Genomic DNA, 6,350 nt, shown 5'->3' on the forward strand with positions numbered 1-6,350 from the left:
GGGTTCAGGAAAAGGTAGGATCATTGGAAACTACAGTATTTTTCCTGATAAGAGAATGTGAGGACAAATAATATAAAGGTTCATGTTAGGGAACAAGATAACTTCAGAAAATTTATGGGAATTAGGGCAAACTGAAACTCATTTCCAGAGTGCAAACTGGAGTATTCATTAGAATGAATAAAAACAGAGTATTTTTCTTAAACATTAGAATTGGACTATCATTAGGGTGAAAGTTAGGTTTCAGTTCCAGCTGGAGTTAGTGTTAGCATTAGGGAAATGGAAAGTTTAGGGTCAAACTGAAAGTAAATCTTCGAATAACAAGCCTAGTTAGAATTAGGATGAATGTGAAGTAAGAAACTGCTAATAATTATTAAGATTAGGGTATGGTTAGTGTGAGGGTTAGCGTCAATATTCCAGTTAGTGTTAGGGTTACAAAAATGGCAAGATAATGAGAAAAACTACAAACTATTTGAGAGATGAGTTGAATCAAAGTTAGGATGAATAAAAACTAATGTATTTGTATGGCTTTTAGAATCCAGAGGCTATTAGTTCTAGGGCTAGGGTTGCTTGGCTAGTTCAGGTTAGACTTAGGCTTAGGGAAGGGTAAGCTTTAAGGTAAAACTGAGTTTTCTGCTAACACTTTCAAGTAAAATAAATTTGAAATTTAACAAATACTCCAGAGTTTTCCTAAGTTTCCTATTCAGGGTTCAATAGGGTTAAATTTAGAGTTAGGTCTCTAGTAAGGTTTAGATATATAGTTAGGGTTAGGAACTAGAGTAGATTTTAAGTAAACCTGCAACTTCTTTTTGGAGACAGAGGAGTTCAGAAAAAGTTAAGATCAGTGGAAACTATGGTAGTTTTCATGATATGAAGATTTGAGCTTAATGATTCATAATAGGGAACGATTTCAGAGTCCAAGTTAGGGAATCTGTAGGATTTGTAGCAAAGTGCAAATAAATCATTTCAAAGACAATGAGAATCTGTTAGGATATATTTTCCATTAATTTTACGATTGGGTTACTATTATCATCAAGGTTGCTCTTAGGGTTCTGTCCAAGATTTGAGTTAGCATTAGGGAAATGGAAGATTGAGAACTTGAGTGACTGACTTCCTTGTGTATAACTTGAGTGACTGACTTCCTTGTGTATGTATATGCACAATTCTAAGGCTTGAAGACAAGGATTGGGTTCTGCCCCTGAGCTTTTTGCTGTAGTCTAGCATTTTACCACTTGAGCCATGAGTCCACTCCAGCTTTCTTTGGCAGTGAATTGGAGATGAGGGTCTCACAGACGTTCCTATCTAAGCTGACATTGAACTGAGATCCCCAGATCTCTGCTTTCTGATTAAAGGTAGGATTAAAGATACCAGAGCCCAGGAAAGTGCCTGAATTTTACTGATTGTTTGTACTTTTGTTCGAGATTGAGACTTGAATTCAATATCTGACAGCTTTGCTCACTAAGTAGCACTCTGCCACTTGAGCCATATCTCCAAAAATGATTATTTTAAATAGCTGAAAATCATTAAATTTTCGTCAGTGATATGTATCATTAGTATTGTTTTAAAACTTATCCTAACAAAAAAGACTTATAGACCCGGGAGTTGATCTGAGCAAATTCTCCTTCTTTGCTTCTAATTGCATAACAGTTTAGGGACATGATTTTTTAATTATTATTTTAAGTAGCATAGGAATTATCATTAAACAGATCATTTTATGAGTACAATATACCTAGATCAATGCCAACCCTTTCAATATTCTCATCCACCCCTCATCTATGCACTTCTTCCTTCATTCTTCTTAATATTGTAGGATATTTATGGATTCCTCTCTGCATTTCCCCCCTTTTCTCCTGTTCATTCTTCTACCTTTTAAACCTTCATGCCTCTTTTGACTACCCACTACCATATGATCCAACAACTCTACTCCTGGTCATTTACCCAAAAGATTACACAGGATATAGTAAAGGTTTCAGCCCAACCATTCTTATTGAATCTGCCCAGATAACCCTCAAGAGAAAAATTAATCAAAAAATGTAATACACACACACACACACACACACACAAACACACACACACACAAACACAAACACACACACACACATACAAGAAATTCTACTTAACCATCAGAAAGAATATTTTTAACATTTGTATCTCTCATTTCTCAATTCATCTGCCTGGTATCCCATTGTCATCGTATGGTCCTTGTACTGCAGTCACAGAGATATGCAAACTGTTGTAAAAGATTTTCAGGGTTATGGGCTAGCCATAATTTCCTGAATATGAGTTCTCTGCTCATTCTCTTTGTCTATTCATGCATTTGAGTAGTGATTATACAGATTCATTTGTACCATTGGCTACACAGAAAAGAGATGAACCATTTGTATGTATATATATACATACATATATACATACATACATGGATATACATACTTACATGGACATATGCACACATATGGATATATATTAAATACTTGAGTACATTTTATGTTTTCAAGAATTATAGAGCTAACAAAAATCACATGCATTTTCCTTTTCAATTTTTTCAAAACCTAAATAACTTTGTCTCTTTTGAATAGCTAATTTTAAAGAGAATGTCACCATCTCGGATCTGTCAGTCGCCTTGAAATTAGATGTTCAAATAGGATAAAGTTATTTAGGCTTTTTGGTGGAAGGGTTCTATTCAGGGATTTTCTGCTTGCTAGACAGGACTCTGGTTGTATAGCATCAAGAAGCTCAACTACTTTTACCATACTTCTAGTCCATTTAATTACTTGAGGTCTTGAACTTTTTGTCTGGGTCTGATCTTAGATTGACTGAGACTTTGCTACCTATCCCTCCCACATAATTAGCTAGGATTACAGATGTGAACCACTATGGAAAGCTCATTTGTTGAGATGGCTATCTTGGCATTATTTTCTCTGGCCTGGCCTCAGACCATGATCCTTGTCATCTCTGCTTCCCAATCAGCAGTTATTATAAATGTGGGCTACTATACTTGGTGTACATGACACCTTCTGTTTTATAAAAGGGGTTTTTACTGTAAAATATAGTATAGAGGGGTTATAGTTACATGAGCAAGGTAATGAGTAAATTTTCTATCAAGCATTGTTACCTCCTCCTTTGTTTTCCCCTACCCTTTCTTCCCTCCCACCTCCACAACTACACTCCCCCTCTCCTCCCTTCCCTGCTTCCCCGCCCATATTGTAAAGTTCCTTTTTCAACGTAGTGTCTTGTGCATCTCATTGTTACAACGGGTCAGCCTGCCCTATTTAAACATTTTGTTTTTTCCCTTCCCCTCCCCAAGCTAGAGAAGGGTGTATACAAGATGCAGGGCACCAACATTAAATACAGTTTAAACAGGGGTTAAACCATGGGGGGAGGAACATAAAAAGAAAAAAAACCATGGTAGACTATAAACCCTATCTTGGGGTTTATTTCGCTTAACATCATCTTATCTGGTTGTATGTACATAGCTTTTGAACTTGTATGCTTGTCTGAGACATATAATAGTTATTGCACGTAAGGGAAACCATAGGACCTATGTTTCTTTGGGTTTGGCTTACTTCACTTGATATAATTTTTCCAAGACTCCAGTTAGAGCTCCCCTATGATCCAGCAATCCCATTTTTGGCATTTGCCCAAATGTTCAAAAAGAAGACCATATTAAGCTAACAGCACAACTATGTTTATTGCAACATTATTTACCATAGCTATGATATGGAACCAACCCAGATGCCCCTCAGTAGATGAATGGATCAAGAAAATGTGATACACACACACACACACACACACACACACACACACACACACACACACACACACACACACACACACACACACCATGGAATTCTATGCCTCCGTCAGAGAGAATGACATCGCCCCATTTGCTAGGAAATGGAAAGACGCGGAAACAATTTTATTAAGTGAAATAAACGAGGCTCAAATAACCATTGGTCCCATGGTTAACCTCACTTGCAGTAAGTGGTACATGATACCATATAACATTATAAGAGAATGTTATGTGAAATGAATCCCAAGATAGGGACACAAATCTTTTTTTTTTTATTCCATGAGATTCTTATCTCTATATTATCCGCAAAATAAAATTCGAAGGAGAGCTGTGGTTCAAATACAGAGCACCATGCTTGAGGGAAAAAGCTTATGTGAGAAGGTAAGGTATTGAGTTTAAACCATAATATCAGCACTAAAAAAAGTGATTTGTTTTCCTTGAGGTTTTTATATTGCTCAGAATATAATCAACGTTGTATTTATGTTCAGCATTACTATTAAAATCGTTATACTTATTGATATTATTGTTTAGTTTCTTAAATTTTACTTACACATTAATATCCAATAATGATAAGAGATGATTACTGTTTCATAAGTTTTTATGGCAGTTGATAAGAGGTGCATACAAGGAATTTAGACTGAAAATAGATGTTTGAAAGCTCTTCACATAAATAAATGATGGCTGAAGAAGCTGTGGACATTGATGAAATAAAATAAAGAAACCAGCAAGGAAAGAAAAGGTATGATTCTGGAAAGCACACAATTTTGGAAGAAAAAAAACACAAGGAAAATATGTAGCTTTTGGTAAGATCTTTGTAACCCACTTACACATTTGATTCCTTATTTCTAGTGGAATGCATTTCAGTTAGCCTTATTTTACAAAGTTAAACATGATTGAATTTAATATTAACTGGCCTCTGTCTCAGGTAAGCAATAAGCCAGGTGCCAGGGGCTCATGTCTATAATTCTAGCTACTCAGAGGGCTCAGATCTCTAGATCTAGTTCAAAGCCAGGTTGGAGAGGAAAGTTGGTGAGACATTTCTGTTCAACTAACCACGAGAACACTGGAAGAGGCACTGTGGCTCAAAGTGGCAACCCAATCGTGAGTAGTAAATCTCAGAGACAGAACCCACGCCCTGAGTTCAAGCTCTCTGAAATTATTTTTAAAATACTTGTTATCAGGATTTCTTTAACTTGTCTAGAAGAATGTTTTAAACTTAGGGTTTTTTATTTCATGTTGTCAGCATTGATTTTTAAGATGTGCAGAGAAAAATTATTTATAGTCAGAAATGTTTTGTATTGCTTTGTATTACACATTGCCTCTACACACAGAGATCAGCTGGAAAGCAGATGGCCAAATCCTGGCTGTTGGCAATGAAGATGGATATGTATTTCTTTTAGCAAAGAAAAAACTTATGAATTGGTAGCCTTTATATATAACACTTTAATAATAACAACAACATTATTATTATTACTATTATTATTTTTTGTCAGTTGTGGGGCTTGAACTCTAGGTCTGGGCATTGTCCGTCAACTCTTCAGCTCAAGACTAGCACTCTACCACTTGAGCAACAGTGCCACTTCACATTTTCTGAACTTTTAGTTGGATATAAAGATCTCACAGACTTTTCTGCCCTGGATGGATTTGAACAGTTCTCAGTCTCCTTAGTCTCTAGGCCCAGCAATAAAATTATTTTGAAAAAGAAAAACCCCACGATTGTATACTTAAAAAAATCACAATCTGGCAAGTGTATCTATAACATTGTTGTATCAAGTAACCATAGGCAGCACTCATTTTTACATCTCACTGTGTACTTTCTAATGCCAGATAATATTTCATTAATTTATTTTAATTTTTCCTAACAAAGTTCCCTATGAATTCCCAACAGCACAATTTTCTAGAGAGTATAAAAATTCTTCAACATATTTATTTCAACGAACAGCAATTTGCACTTGATTTTTTTTTTTTAATTTTGCCAGAGCTGGGGCTTGAAATCAGGGTCTGTGCACTCTCCCTGAACTTCTTTTGCTCAAGACTAGCACACTATCAATTGAGTCACAGCACCACTTCCAGTTTTTCTGCTTACTTCATACTTAGGAATCAAATCAAGTGCTTCTTGCATGTATGGCCAGCACTCTACCAGTAAACACATTCCCAGTCATTGGGTCTTTTGTTGTTGTTGTTGTTGTTTTAAGATAGCATTTACCTATATGTCCATCTGAAGGCTTAAAACTTAGGCTGGCCTACAAACATTGACTGCCATATTCAGCTCATGATTCTTTGTGAGTGAATACTCTTTTCAGATATAGGAAGAGTTATTCTGTCTTTTTTGACTACATGGATTTTGCATTCAGCAATTTTAATCACATTTCTTGTAGTGGTATTTTTCCCCTTCTAGATCAATAGAAATATTTCAGGTTCTGAACTTGTAGCTGATCCCTACCATCCAACAACATCACATTCTTGTGAATAGCACAAGAATGGCCTCATGAGCATAGCAGCCAGCTGAAGTTCAGCTATCTGAGGGCCTTGGGCTCCAACAATATAATCATTTCTGTGCACA

This window comes from Dipodomys spectabilis, unplaced genomic scaffold, assembly GCF_019054845.1.
Source record: "Dipodomys spectabilis isolate Male_0828 unplaced genomic scaffold, ASM1905484v1 ptg000027l, whole genome shotgun sequence".
In the NCBI taxonomy this organism is placed as follows: Eukaryota; Metazoa; Chordata; class Mammalia; order Rodentia; family Heteromyidae; genus Dipodomys; species Dipodomys spectabilis.